The sequence below is a fragment of the Xyrauchen texanus genome, chromosome 9 (genome assembly GCF_025860055.1).
Source record: "Xyrauchen texanus isolate HMW12.3.18 chromosome 9, RBS_HiC_50CHRs, whole genome shotgun sequence".
Lineage (NCBI taxonomy): Eukaryota > Metazoa > Chordata > Actinopteri > Cypriniformes > Catostomidae > Xyrauchen > Xyrauchen texanus.
In genome coordinates this window covers 18,276,207-18,292,163 of record NC_068284.1, presented here as the reverse complement: position 1 = coordinate 18,292,163, position 15,957 = coordinate 18,276,207, and the positions used below count along the sequence as shown (strand labels likewise).

The following is a 15,957-nucleotide window of genomic DNA, read 5'->3' as shown; positions in this document are numbered from 1 at the left end:
GAACCGAACGATGATCAAACTGACAACTCTAATCCATGATTAGAGAAGGTTTCTCAACCTCTATGTGACATCATGGATGTTCCTGAGTCTGTTTAGCTGGAAGACAGAGGCTGCAGATTTGTAAAGCTTATATCTTCCGGAAACAAGTTTTGTCTACGTTTAGAAGTACACTAGCATATAGATGACCTTAACGCCAATAGATATGGACTAAAACCAGTAAACTTTCTTTTTGATTTTAAAGGGTCTTTAAAAATTAGGAGCAACAAATAAATACTGAGCCTCTGTGTACAGTGTGACTGAACAGTCTCATGAATGTATCACGCTGTTCTGAATGCAGTGAACATCAAATAATTGCGATGCAGTAGACAGTTTAGTAAGGTGTTTTAATGTCGTTTTAATTCTTTGCAGTCTGACGGCCAAGTCATTTGAACTGCCCATGAACACTCAGAGCAGCTATATTCATCCTGACCACTGGGTGTCGTACTTTAGACAGAGAAGGAACTGAGTGAATCCTGCTAGGCGAAGGCTTAGCTCATTGATATTAATCGTTGCATGCAGACGTTGCTTGATAACCTGCCTAGAGCGTCCAATTACGTAATCTATTTAATATTCATGAGCCAAAGCTTCCACCGCACAGTAGCATTGGTCAGTTCTTAGAAAGTCAAGATACAGCACCACAGCGGTGCATATGACTGAGTTTTCCCGTCTCTGAGTGTTTTATGGCATACATTTGTATTTTTATGTTCTTTACATCACTGTGACATTTATGTGTTTATTAATTAGCTTCACTTCTTGGGTTACTGTGGCGTAGATAAAAAAAAACAAGCCTGTCAACTTTTCTTTTTTTTACTATCCTTTATACACACTACATACATGTATGACTGTGCGCTCATAAACGAGTTTACATAGACATCATCTTTGAAATAAAATGTTTGACTCCGCATGATGGGTGAATTTCACAAATGCCAGGTTTGTGAATGCCCAGAATTGCAAGTTTAATATTTTTAACTATTTTATGTATGTTAATCTTCTTCTTAACCCATGATTTAATTGGACTGACAAAGATTAATACATTTTGACACAAAATTTGATAGGAAATGCAAATTAACAACATTTACAAGATGATAATTTGGTGAGGTCCTGTGACAACAGTGTAGTATATGTATGATTTTAACTATGCTTACTTCCATATTTAGGACTATTTGAAATTAATAAATCATAAAGCTCATTGGTTTAAACAACCGTGGTGTTTGTTCTCATTTTTTATGTGTATAAATTATGTGTGCATTTTCCCAGGATTCGACAGTGGGATCTATTTATGGCATATGTGATTGTCATCATATTTCTAAACTATCTAAATAAAATAGTCTTTATGAAACTAAAATGGATGAAAAAAAGTATTTTGGGTGGAATTAAATAACAGGTACATTGTGTGACTTGTTCATCATCTTTATTTTCATTTAAAAGCAACAGAAATTAAATTACATTCACTTTATCGGCAAAAAAAAGCATATAAAAGCGAATCCCGCGATATCTTTTATCTCGTAGGCGCCTGATCCACTACGAGAAGTGAGAACTGTCCGACTGGACTGCACTTATTTCACTCCTCCCCTGTCTGCATTCGCCTACTCTCTTGGCGAGGTGTTTGGTATCTCAAACGAGCCTATTTCCTCTCGATCCAGATGCACGGCGGTGTCACCCGCTGTAAAACGCATACCCACACAAGGTTACGAAACAGGCTCCATTTTGGCTCAACCGTCAACAGTCAGCGTGGGAATGTCACGCCACTACAGCGTAGCTTGAGCCAAAATGTCCCACCCTTGCTGCAGTTCGTAGTAACCTTCGGGGGAGGGATATACGAGAGCTCTGGTACGAACTACTTCTTACTCGACTTCTATGGAAGACTCGATAATGGCCTAGTCTTTGCCTGGAGATACCCAACAGATGTCAAATATATTATCGGTTGTTTATCTGACACTGAGTATGTTGGATTTTACCCGTGGAGACGGAATCGTGCTTGAAGATGACGGGGATTCCACCTGTGAGTGAACGAGCAACCCACAAACTGTGATTATTTTACCATAGCTGTGATGTTTAGCATTTTTACTCATTTAGTCTCAAAAACAGACAAGAGCGAAGAAAAATTCGCCACAATACCTTAAACTGTGTTTCTCTCCAAAAATGGATTAGCTAACTTAGACTAAATATATTTTATCTTCACTTTCAAAGCGGTTGGATTACTGTACTCACTGACTGACTGTTTGTGAAGCGTGTAAAATCAGGTTAAAAATAAATGATTGTAATCAGGTTATTAAACACATGCACTGTAGTGGGTTATTTGACTAACCTCAGCAATCCGTTACACGGGTGTGTGGTCACCATATTGTTGTGAAATGTGCGTTTAATTATTCCTATGGTAACACTTTGTAATAACGTTCATTTATTAAGTCATTAACAAATATTATATATATATAATAGAGATAAATCTAATGATCAATCAATAGATCAGTAGTTTGTCTGTTCAAGTATACATATGGAAAATAATTATATGAATTAAAGTTTCATGGCATTTCTAACTATTTCTAATGTGCATTACTAATCTGTTGAGCATTGTATGACAATATTGTTAATGTCTTTAATGAAAGGTATTGTAAATTATAAAAGCAATATTCCAGTTTCAAGACAAGTGAACTCAATCGACAGCATTTGTGGCATAATGTTGATTACCATAAAAAATAATTTTGACCTTTTCTAAAAAAAATAAAAAACAGAAATCGAGGTTACAGTGAAGCACTTACAATGGAGGCGAATGCGGCCAATTTTTGGATGGTTTAAAGGCAGAAATGTGAAGCGTATAATTTTATAAAAGCACTTGCATTAATTTTTCTGTTAAAACTTGTGTATTATTTGAGCTCTTTTTTATTTTTATTTGATTTGTTTAAATCAACGTTTTACAGTCGTATTAGGGTTCGTTGACAATTACATTACATCCTCATGGCAACAAAGTTGTAAAATTGTCTATAACTTCACACAGATATGGGTAGTAAGCGATTTTATGACACTAAAATCATGTTAGTATTGTTTACATCTTGTGGCTATACTTTTGAAACGGTGTATTTTAATGTTTGCGGATTGTCCCCATTTACTTCCATTGTAAGTGCCTCACTGTAACCCAGATTTGTGCTTTTTTTTTTTTTTTTAAGAAAAGGAGGGGCAAGTCAAAATGTATTTTTGTGGTAATCAATATTATGCCACAAAAGCTGTTGATTGAGCTTAACTTGTATTGAACCCGTGCCCTACCTTTTTTGTAGTGATCAAGTGGTGAGGATGTCAGGGTGCAGTTAAGAATTGCAAAATAACCTCAGAAAATCCCAGATGACAACACTTTTTATTTTTATTTTGGTGGGGCTTGAGGACAGTCAGCAGGGCTTGGCACTTGTTTTGTCAGAGTGAATTAACACTTCTGCATGCAGAAGTTACTGTTTTACTCATTCAGCTTTCTAATGTATGACTGAGACTTTCCTCATCTTGAGATATTTTTGCATTTGGGAGAAGTGATGCAGAGGAAGCTCTTGAAAACCAGTGAACCAGATTCTATCAGCAACAGATACAGCCTGTTGACTCTGCTATCCAGACATCTGAGCTACTAATGTTGGTTCTTTTAAATGTGGCACCTCACTGACAGGACAGCTGAGTCTATTTCCTTATGTTGCTTTCACTCTTCTTTAAGGGGAGATGAAAGTAATTCTTGTAATAGCTTGAGACATTTGCCATGATATGCAGTGGGTTAGAAACACTTCTTTTGACTGCTGTAAGATCTTGCAGGATCTAGTTTTCCTCCGCTTTTGATAGAGCATCACTTTATGTTTTTCCCTAATTTCCTTAATTTATGCAGCCTTATGTTCAGGATGACTTTTATGGATGGTTGAAATGCCACAGTATGCCAGAGAGCTTATCCAGTTTAGTGGTAAGAAAGTGACAGTGAACCATTCTTGGAGTTCGGAAGCAATCAAACAGAGCTTTCTGTTAACAGTCTTAACAGATGGATGCTTTGAAAATGAACAATAACAGGAAGAAAAGCCATAATTGATTTAAAAAAAAAAAAAAAAAAAAAAAAGGTTGACGTATCTCAACATTCCAATGCCTTGCAAAAGTGAACACCCATTCAAATTGATCTGTTCACATGATGTTCTTGAACATGAGATGGTTTGTTGCAAGATTAAAATTGACTGGGAATACAAGGAGTGCCTTCATTGGATCAGGATAATGTTCATTTTCAAGACAACTTCCATAGGCATATGGTTAAATGAATAATACATGAATCAAGAACAGGCCAGAACATTTATAGGGCATGAAAAGTTACTTTTTTCATGGTTTGTGATCAGTAGCAGACCAACAAAACTGTAAGGTGTGGCATATGGTGTGTTTATCTTGTAACAGCTTTGTTATGTAACTGTACATTGGCAGAGCAGAATAAGGCCATTATGTCACGCACAACAACTCCCAATCTGTATTCTGTTTGCCCTGTCAATCCATATTTGTGGCAGGGTTTCCAGCTGTTTACTCACAGAAAACACAATTTGTACTTCTGGTATAGATAATTGTTAAGTCTGTTCAATGGCAATCTAGGTTTTAATCGACCACATCAACAAAATAATTGACAAAAATGTTAGTTGACAAAGGGTTTTTGATTGTCTCAACGAAGACAAGACAAAAAAGATGCATCATGATGATAATCAAACTATTTTAAAACATACTGTTGATGATAATATACAGTGGCAAGAAAAAGTATGTGAACCCTTTGTAATGGGCTGGTTTTCTGCATTAATTGGTCATAAAATGTTATCTCATCTTCATCAAAGTCACAGGTATAGACAAACACAATGTGCTTAATAACACATTAACAATTCTAATCTTTCATGTCTTTATTGAACACATCCCATTACACATTCACAGGGGGGCTATGGAAAAAGTGAAGCATTGGATTTAATAATTGGTCAATCCTCCTTTGGCAGCAATAGCCTCAACCAAGAGATTCTGGTAGCAGCAGATTAGACCTGCACAACGTTCAGAAGGAATTTTGGACCATTTTTCTTTACAGAACTGATTCAGCTCATCCATATTCTTACAATGTCTGGTGTAAATGGCTCTCTTGATGTAATTCCAAAGCATCTCTATTTGGTTAAGGTCTGGGCTCTGACTGGGCCACTCCAAAAGCCATTCTGTAGTGGGTTTACTTCGATGTTTAGGGTCATTGTCCCGCTTAGGCCGGTCACGATAAGTGCTTTTGTTGGATGATATATTGTCCCAGAAATAATTGTCTTAATATTGTCATTTTAAGACCATTTTATGCCACTGATTTAATGTTAATATAAATGGCATAATATTTCAAGTGCACCCTTTAAGAGAGCAATTAACTTTTAATTCTTAAGAATATTCAGAACATTCGGCTAAAGCCAAAATGGTCCCACACCAGAGCTCTGGAATGCGGCTTTGAAACCAAGTCCATTCCAAAATTGTGAAGTGTGTGTGTGTGTGTGTGAGCTGTGTGAGCTGCCTGAGCCTCACCTCCGACACAGAGAGCAGACGAGAAGATAGAAGCAGCTGGAATGGCTAAAATGTTGATGGCATTCATTCTTATGTAAACACAATGGACAATATCGAGTTCAGCAAAAATGATTAAGGTCATGTCCATATATCGTATGGTAAAGTGATAACGTAGTTATCATGACAGGCCTAGTCCTGCTGCATCACCTAACTTCTGAGCTTCAGCTGGCACACAGCCACCCTGATATTATCCTATAGCATATCTTGATAAATTTGGGAATACATTTTTTTCCTTTGATGGCAAGCGGTCCAGGCCCCAAAGCAGCCCCAAATCATGATGCTCCCTCCAGCATACTTCACCGTTGGGATGATGTTTTCATGTTGGTATGCTCTGCCCTTTTTGCACCGTATGTAATGCTGTGTGTTCTTCCCAAACAATTCATCATTAGTTTCATCAGTCCACAAAATGTTTTCCTAGTAGCGTTGTGGAGTGTCAAGGTGTTCTTTTGCAAACTTCAGGTATGCAGCTATTTCTTTTGTTGGAAAGCAGCGGCTTCCTTTGTGAAAATAATTTGTGTTATTAGTTACAAATATAACTTCGATGAAGATCAAACCAGATTTTAAGACAAATTAATACAGAAATGCAGTTAATTTCAAAGGGATCACATACTTTTTCTTACCACTGTATCAAGAAAAATAATACTGCAAGATATTAACAATGCTTATTTTTGTTTTTAAGAGAAATCTAGAAAGAATTGATCCACTCATTATGCTGGAGGTTTCCCTGCTTGAGCTTGCATTAGTTGAAAGTAGTGTTGTGAAAAGTACCAGTACTCCGGTACCAAGTCGGTACTAAAATGAAAAAGATGCAACAATACCAGTGATTCTACAGTACCAGTAGCAGACTTAATTCGGTACCCGCACACTGTCTGGCACACAACTGCTTTCAAATGCTGTCAGTCTCTAAAAAGATTAATAATAAAAGCTAATCGCCTGAATTTGAAGAAATTGCAACAGAAATATATTATAACTGTAGAGTAAAATGTAATCCTCACTATAGAAATATTAATAATAATAATAATAATAATAATTATTATTATTATTATAATAATACAAATATTAAATAATGATAAATGAATCATGTTTGTAATAATAATAAAATTAAGCAATATATCACAAGCAAGAGTGCTTTTGCACTGAATAAAAGTTTGTTAAAAATGCAAAGGTATATTGATAAGTAATTTTTCTATTGTTTACTTGTATTGTCTACATTAAAAGTAGATTTTCATCAGAAGACAAAAAAAAAAAAGAAGACTAAAATAAAAAAAACTGTAAGTCTTTGTATATCATTTTGGCAAAAAAATTAATTTAAATGTCTTGTTACTCCATTCTAAATTCAGGCAGAAAAATACAGCACCATGGTTGACTGACTGCCCATGTATTATTATTCAGGGAATCTGCTGAGTAATTAAATCTTAATCTGGTATGGTCACTGTTTTCATAGGTCACAACCAGCTTGTCTCCAAAACCATTTTGTTTATTCCAATGACTAAATAAAAAACATTGAAACTTTTAATTCTACAGTCTATTATGGATTACACAGTGCTTTTTGGGATTTTGGCAATTAGTTCTGAATCTAATAACAAAGCTCATTGTATGAAAACATGAGTGGAGTCACAGTATGGTTTGATAGAAACTGTTGTTTTTAAAGAGTTTGTTGCTCTGTTGCTATGGACAGTTGCAGATTGTAATTAAAGGCTTACATTTGCACAAGCAGACTCATTCAGTAGGTTGTGGACAGATCAGGGATTTTACTCATGAGATGGGTTGGATGGCTGCCTTTAAAATATTAAACAATGTTGTGCCATAATCGCAATATGTATTTGAAATGGATTAGTTCTCTCACAAAAACACCTAACTTAATTTAATTTAATATGGTTTAATGTAAACAAAACATGAAACATTAGCTAGATCTGCAATTTACAATACACTAATACAAGGTTCAGTTCTCTCAAATGACTTGCCAGTGAACTTGGTTCTTTGGTACAATGATAATAGAACATGATTGTGATCTGAGTAACACTTCATGTCCTCGTTCAACCATACTTCATTAACAGACTTTGTGCAAGTATCCCTTATCTTTAACAGTTCGGCTACCATGACCCCATAGCAGGATATATACTACCTTCAGAGTAATAATGACTATTTTTTGGATAAATATACAGAATCTCTCACGATTCTGAAGAAAATAAAATGCTTATTTCAGTGATTTACAAAACCTGGACATAAAGGTACTACACAAAGTAACATATAATTCACTTGAGGTTCTGACAAAATGTTCTCTGCTTCAGTCTATGCAAAAATGCAATAAAGTTGTAAATCAATTATATAAATTTAAAGAGACCCTATTTACTTTTTGGGATTTTTCCGTTGGTGTGTAATATAGTTGTTTGTGCATGTAAAAGGTCTGCAAAGTTTCAAAGCACAAAGTCCATGCAAAAGGGAGATACTTCCACAGAAATCACTGCTCCTGTACTGCCTGAAATGCCTGGTTTGCAGTCCAGCCATTACTTCCATGACATAGCTACGTCACTATGTAACATATTTGCATAATACCCACCTCAGAAAGGCGTTGCTCAGGAAGCCTCAGGAGCTGAAACTTGGTTATGGTAAGGGCCATTATATTTCTGACACACACTCTGAGCGGTTGACCAATCACAACTGACTGGGCCAGTTAACCAATCAGAGCAGATTGGGCTTGTTAACCAATCAGAGCAGACTGGGCTTTTTGGAAAGGGGTGTTTTAAAGAGTCAGGAGCTACAGGAGTGTTTCAGCCAGAGGGTGAAAAGTGGGACTGCACCAATGTACAGTATGAGAAAAATGATATGTTTTTTGGAACCTTAAAGCATGTAAACCTATTTTAGTAGACCCTCAAAATAAAATTATGAACCTTTAAATGAGCATAATATGGGCTCTTTATAATGTCCTAAGTCCGCAAGAGGGCGCAAGAAAAAACTCCACATAAAAATGACGAACACCGGTATTACCGTTGGTGGGACGCTAGGTGGTAGTGTTGTCACGGTACCTAAATTTCAGTAGTCTGTACCAATACCATTGAAATTTCACGGTACTCTATACCATTTTCGGTACCAAAGCAAAAACCGGTTACTACTAAAGTTAACAAAACATTAGCAGCAGAAGTAAGAACAGAAATATGCCATTGAGCAACGCTTGAAAACTTAAACACTGTATTATTTTTGAATTATAACAAAACTGTACAATTTATGCTTAAAGTATTTTTGAACACTTCATATAAGATTTGCTTCAACTTTTGCAAGTTTTTACCAAGTACTATAACAAAACTGAATAAACAAGCATACAATAGAATGAATAAAAACTATTTCCAAACTAATGTGCAAAGTGCTCTCGTATTAATAAAGCTGCATATTGCCATTTTTCTTCACGATAAGAAATGCACAGTGACCTATATTATGATTAAATAAGTTGCGAGCCATCACGTTCTAATCTAGCTGCATTAAGTGTGCGTGCTCGAGGGATGAGCGTCCCCAAGGCAGTCTCTCTCAGCCGGGTGCAGTTTCAATCTCTCCCCCTTAGATCGGGACATTCGCGCAACTCATAGAAGAGGTGCTTACCACACAGAGAAATGCCAGTTTCTGAGTTTAAAGTTATTAACATGACCTGCTTCTGTATTATTTGAACTTTAATAAAGCTATAACACATTAAATATAACTGCATTTGTAACGCTGGGATGTTTCCTTTTAAAGAGCTGATTCCCTAATACTCTGGGATCTACATAAGAGGAAGCTGTGAAAGTTTAGAGTGCATCTGGACTGTGATCTGTGTAATTATTCCTCTCCTCCGTCAGGCGTGAACTGCAGTGCTGCGCTCGTGTGTCATTAGTTTAATATGATTTCATTTTACGTTAAATGAGATCAAACGACAATTCGACAATGAAAATTTTTCTTGTATTTTTTTTATACTTTCGACGTTGTCGATAATGTCGACTAATAATTTCAGCCCTAATGCAAATGATAATATGCTTTTAAACTAACCTGCTTTGGTTGCTTGAATTAATCCGGGTGTTTGTATTTCATGTGCTTTATTAAGTTTGATGTGTTTCCTCCTTTCGTCAGAAAATTGCAAAAGCACCATTTACAAATAGGTTTTTGCTGATCTATGATGTTTTCCTTTTCATCAGCCTCAAATACAAAGAATTTCCAAACCTGGCTTTTTCCACTTTTCTTTTCGACAAGATTCAGTTGAGACTCCGCAGCAGCAGCTACTTTGCTTGTCGCATTTTTTGCTTGTTGTGAGTTCAAAAGTTCCCGACTCTGCATGGGTACCGGGTAGACTCGGTACTCCCGTACCTTCAGAAATTCTGGTATCTTAAAATGTTTTTGTTTCAGTACCGATTTGGTACCGGAGTACACTAACTAGGTGGTACTATGCGGTAATTTTCATTAAGCAGGGTTAGGGTTAAGCCTACACAATAGAGCTAATTTTTTATTTATTTTAACAAGACAATTAAAATGTGTGTTGTTCAACTTTTTGAAAGATGATTTTACAACAGTTGTGAAGGACAACATCTCTCTGGCAAAGAATCTACTCCCAGTCGGTATTTCGTTATCGGGAAAATACATCATGCGTGTGAAAACATTTGTTTTGTTCCCTCCTTCACGATATATATATATATATATATATATTATACATGCACCTTTCCATTTACCATCAGGCAGGAATCTGTCTTAACATCATGGCAGAAAATTACTTACACAAATGAACACAAAAAAACAATAATAAATGTAAAAATAATAATTGTAATTATGATAAATCACAAATATAAATCATGGTTTGAGTTGAACATGTTTTTGTATTATTTTCTGTTTTAATCACAGACGTATAAGCTGCAGAGTTGGTCTGTGGAAATAAAGAGAACTGAACTCAAAGCACCTCTGAGCTGAGCTGAGATGTCTGAGGTCATTTGCAGCACTCAAAGATGATACTGTTCTTACAAAAAAATAAAATAAAGAGCGAGAACCTTTTAGATGCGCGTTTTCCACAAGACTGCATGCACGTGTCAGTGTGCCAAATTATTTGTAATATTAATTTGATAATAATAGCCTAATAATAATAATTGAATACATGGGAAAACGAGCCAAATATTGCCTTGACATCATCAAAGGCATCAGCTATTGGCGATCACTCTGACCATCTTCAATCCCGATATCATCATCTGTCGGCACAAACCTAATTTGCATTTCTCTCTATAAATTAACAAAATGTTCAGACAGTCTCCTTGTGTGCTTGTAAAATTTATATTCTAAAGGCTCATTTATTATGGTTTAGTATTTCTCTGTAATGTAGAACAGTGTTAGCAATGTTATTTATAACATTATTTCTCAGCCCTGGAACTCAAACCATTTTCTGATACCCCCCAAAATATTCAAGTAATTAAATTAATGTGCGACTAGCCGACTAATGGCTTAAATTAACTCTTACTAGTTGACTAGGAAAATCTTGGCAGCCGTAATTATTTGACAAAAGTTTACAAAAAAATATATTAACAGTTTAAATTAAAACGAAGCCTTCATTTTTTCTCTTGTGAAAAATGTATTCAAGCTTTTAAAGGAATTCTAAAAGAGCCAGTAATTAAATGGAGAACAGAGTAAACTGTGCTTTAAGTATTTCAATAACAGGAGCAACTAAATATTTAAAAATATATAATATAAAAACATTAAAAAATGTATTGAATGCAAAATAAAACTACTTAAATATTTGACACTCTTTACTCTGTGATTATTAGATATACATTAATACTGATTTGATGCAGTAAGAATGCCTGAATACCTATAACAGACAGCATGCAGCTTATATACATTTAGACATCGGACAAATGTAATATTTTAAAGAATTTGTCCCATCTGCTTGTACATTAAGGGCTGTGTTTGCTTTAATGTCACATCAAGACAGTGCAGATTTAATCCTGTCTGTTTACACTCTCGTAAATAATTAACAGCTGTGTTACATTAAAATCACCTAAAGAGGGATATTTTGATTAAAAACAGCGCACGGGGGCCTGGGTAGCTCAGCGAGTATTGGCGCTGACTACCACTCCTGGAGTTGCGAGTTTGAATCCAGTCAGAAGTTTATCTTGACTTTGCTGTACTTAAGCCAAGTTACCACAACTTTGGAAGTATGCTCGGGTCGTTGTCCATTTGGAAGACCCATTTGCGACTGAGCTTTAACTTCCTGGCTGATGTCTTGAGATTGAGGCTTCAATATAGCCACATAATTTTCCTTCCTTATGATGCCATCTATTTTGTGAAGTGAACCAGTCCCTCCTGCAGCAAAGCACCCCCACAACATGATGCTGCCACCCCCATGATTCACGGTTGGGATGGTGTTCTTCGGCTTGCAAGCCTCACCCTTTTTCCTCCAAACATACAGTAACAATATTTTTTATGGCCAAATAGTAGGGGCTGTATGATTATAGCAAAAATCATAATTGTCGATTATTGCTGTTGATATTGTAATCACGATTATTAATGTTGATTAAAATGTTTAATTACCGTGACGTCACAAAGTAAGCAACCGTGTGGTTCTTCAGAATAGCAGATTTCAATGGTGGATTCGAGCTGCGCTCCAGTTTCTTTTAAGTATCTTTTAAGCATTATATTGTATTGTATTTTATATTGTAATTATGTTTAAGGTAAGGCAAACTGAAATTGAATGTAAATTGATATCTATGGTATAAAATTAATTTTTTATTTATTAGTCCACTTACAGTAAATAATATGGCATATTCAATATTCAAACTTCTTAACAGCTGATTTAAATCAACCAAGTTACTGCGTTCAGTAAGACCTTAGGTGGCGAGACAGGGGATCATTCATCTCGTTAGATCTTCAGTGGTGATCTTGTTCATGTAAGATCATCATTAGATCATTTTTGGCCTCGGTGGTTTCACTTTGTAAATTAAAAACAGTCATATGAGATCTGAGTTTGAAAGATTTGTGAACATTTTTAATCTACCAATACCAGCTGCGTACCAAATGGGGCTTATTAGAGCAGACGCAATAACAATGACGGTGATTCCTGAAATATGCTATTCATGCCATATTCTTTACGTTGGCTACACCTCCAAAACAAACTTTGAATAGTTCATTTGAATTACTTAATTGCTATTTTGTGCAAATTAAATTCAAATTGACCTAGTTATTAACATGACAAAACAAAACTGTCATTACATTTATAATAAATTAAAACAGAAATCGAGCAACGTGACAAACGCTCCCATTACAATGACTGCTGTCACTCACTGCAGGTTTACACTGTTGTTTTGAGTCCTGCATGACGACGTGAGCTCCGTGACGCTCTGCACAATGTTATGCATTCTCACGAATGCTCTCATTAAAAACAAAGCTGTCTAATCTGCATAATAAATCAATTATTTACACCGCGTCTGTGCCTTGATTAGAACAGGATCATTTTAGTTTTGTAGTGTTGCTCATTTGCAGTGTATTTAACATCTACGTTCAAAACGAGCTGTGCAATATGCAATGAATCAAAAATAATTACAAAGTGCTTTTTGCTCTTGTTCTACAGCTTCTTTTCAAGTGTCAGGTAATGTTTATTCAGTATTCATTTCCGTGTGCTGCGTGAACAGAGCAAGAACATAAAGCAAGCATCTGGGCATTCAGATGGTTTAAAACTTGTGCATTATTATCAGTCATTACAGATAGGACGGATGACTAATCTAAGCAGCTCTGATTGGCCATTGTCATTTCATTGCTCAACGGACATGTTAGTGATTGGTTGGAATGCTCAACCGCTGCAGAAACATGTTGTAAATAGAAACCATTGACGCAACAGGAGCAGACTTAAATTGAATGCTGTAATCGTCAATTTAATTGTGCAGCCCTACCAAAAAGTTACATTTTTATTTCATCACACCAGAGGAAATTTCTCTTTGAAGAAGATTTTTGTCCCCATGTGCACTTTCAAACTGTAGTCTGGCTTTTTTATGGTGGTTTTGGAGCATTGGCTTCTTCCTGCCTGGGCAGCCTTTCTGGTTATTTCGATAAAGGACTCATTTTACTGTGGATATAGATACTTGTCTACCTGTTTTCTCCAACATCTTCACAAGGTCCTTTGCTGTTTTTGAGGTCCACAAATTTTTCTGAAGTCTTTGCTAATTTCTTTTGCTTTTCCCGTAATTTCAAGCAAAGAGGCACTGGGTTTGAAGGTAAGCCTTAAAATACATCCACAGGTACACCTCCAATTCAGTACACCTCCTCTTAGAAGCTAATTGTCTAAAGGATTGACATAATTTTCTGGAATTTTCCAAGCTGTTAAAGGCACAGTTAACTTCGTGAATGTAAACTTCTGAACCACTTTAATTGTGATGTAGTCAACTAAATGTCTGTAAACAATTGTTGGAAAAATTACTTGTGTCATGCACAAAGTAGATGTCCTAAACAACTTGCCAAAACTATAGTTTGCTAAATTTAAATATGTGGAGTGGTTAAAAAAAAATATTGTTAATGATTTCAACCTAAGTGTATGTAAACTGACATCAACTGTACATGTATGTTTCATATTCCCCTCCTCCCATGTCTTCTTAGCTTTGTGCTGACAGTGTGGCAAAGCGTGCATCTTTAACAAAGCGTAAAATGTGTTGAGTTTGCTACTTTCAGAACCCTCTGCTTGGTGGAATATCTTGTCTCTGGTGTAATCCTTGTTGGCACACTTGTTCTTATGTGACCAGCCTTCTAAATTACCCACTTTGTAAATGACGTACGTTTCATTGCAGTTTACCATTGAGTCAACCACAACTTTGTGCAGATCATAAGGAAATGCACCTGATTGCTCAAAGCTCAAGCAAAATATTTGAACTCTAATTTTAACAATAGTCAACTGGAACAGTTTGATTCTGTTTGGGCCTTAATGATATTAAAATGAGGTATCTATTTAGCATAAGGCTTACTAGGTTGAATCAAATCATTACAAGAATTCAAAACATTAGATTCTATTTCATTGGTGTGGCATCTGTTCTTATTATCCTGTTCCATTTCAGGTTTGGATGTCCAATATGTGCGAGACTGGATGAGACGAGGGCTCTGTCAGGAGCCTTTGTGCAGATTTACCTGCAGTTACTGAAGAGGACCTCTAGGCAGGTGAGAATGATTATGATTGTATGTTTATATCCACCTTTTATTTAGATTTATTACTACTGTTGGTGTGAATTCTTTGGGCTTGTCTGAAACTTTTTGCACTTTATATGATCCGTGCCCTGCATTTTATAGAACATGAAAAATCAGTAACCTCATAAATCTCATATAGCTACCATAGGCTTCCTGGAGGCTTCACAGTTTCACAATTTACATCAACTTTAGAAACCTTTGTAACACCGTAAACACTTGTTAAGATGTTTTTTTTTTTTTTTTTAGCTTGTTAACACAGCTGTTTACCGATTCATCAGTGCTGATAGTTACTTTTTGGAACCATCGGTTATCTGCAAAAATATTTGCTGATTTAGTTTGACTTTATTCCTCCATTTTACACTGTGGTCAGCGCTGGAGGGTTCTACCTTTCTTATAACAGTGGCAGAGGTGAAATAAAAACTATCACTGATACCTTGTGTGGATTTGCTTTATGTAAATCTTTCATTATTGACAATAATCATCCATATTTGACAAAATAGTTTCTTTTTTGCCATTTTTGAGACAAAGACAATGTTAAGCTTCATTTAACAAACCAAATATGTTTCATCTGTGTTTGATATAATGGCAAGTGATTTTCTAGTTCCAAATTAGCAATTTAGCATGATTACTCAAAGATAAGGTGTTGGAGTGATGGCTGCTGGAAATGGGGCCTGTCTTGATTTGATCAAGTTCTGAAATTGTTTTTCTAATTGTCATTTTGTCACATTATTTATGTCCTGACTATACATTGTGATAAGTTGAATGCCACTTTGGTGAATAAAAGTACCAATTTCTTTGGAGCAAAATCTGCATTACATTATTCCAAACTTTTGGCTGCCAGTGTAGTCTATAGGCTATAAAAAGCTTAATTTGGAAAACACTTAAACATAAAGCATTGTAATGGAGCCAAGTCTCCGTCATTTAAAAATAAGAGTCGCTGGTGTGTTTTGGGGGTTATTAATAGTTTAAAGTCCTGCATTATGCACAAAATTTAGTTATTTCTTATTGGGTAGTTCTTTTTGAGATTTTGGTTGAACATTAAGCGTTTATAAATTATAAATTTTGGACTGTGCCAAAATTGTGTGTCTGTGCTCCATCATAGTAATTTAAAATGACCGATTATCAGCAAAATCGATTATCAGTGGGATCAGCAAAATCAATTATCAGTGGGATCAGCAAAATCCA

The 15,957-nt window shown here is 35.7% G+C and overlaps 1 protein-coding gene across 3 annotated transcripts in view; it reads left to right on the top strand.

Moving 5' to 3' along the window:
- Positions 1–1,765: 1,765 nt before the first annotated feature.
- LOC127648747 (zinc finger FYVE domain-containing protein 9-like) overlaps positions 1,766–15,957 on the top strand; it is a 34,185-nt gene continuing 19,993 nt past the window's right edge. For all 3 annotated transcript variants that reach the window (XM_052133485.1, XM_052133484.1, XM_052133483.1), the window contains exons 1-2: positions 1,766–2,041; positions 14,646–14,745. The gene's annotated coding sequence lies outside the window, so the exon portion shown is untranslated. The remainder of the gene's footprint in view (positions 2,042–14,645; positions 14,746–15,957) is intronic.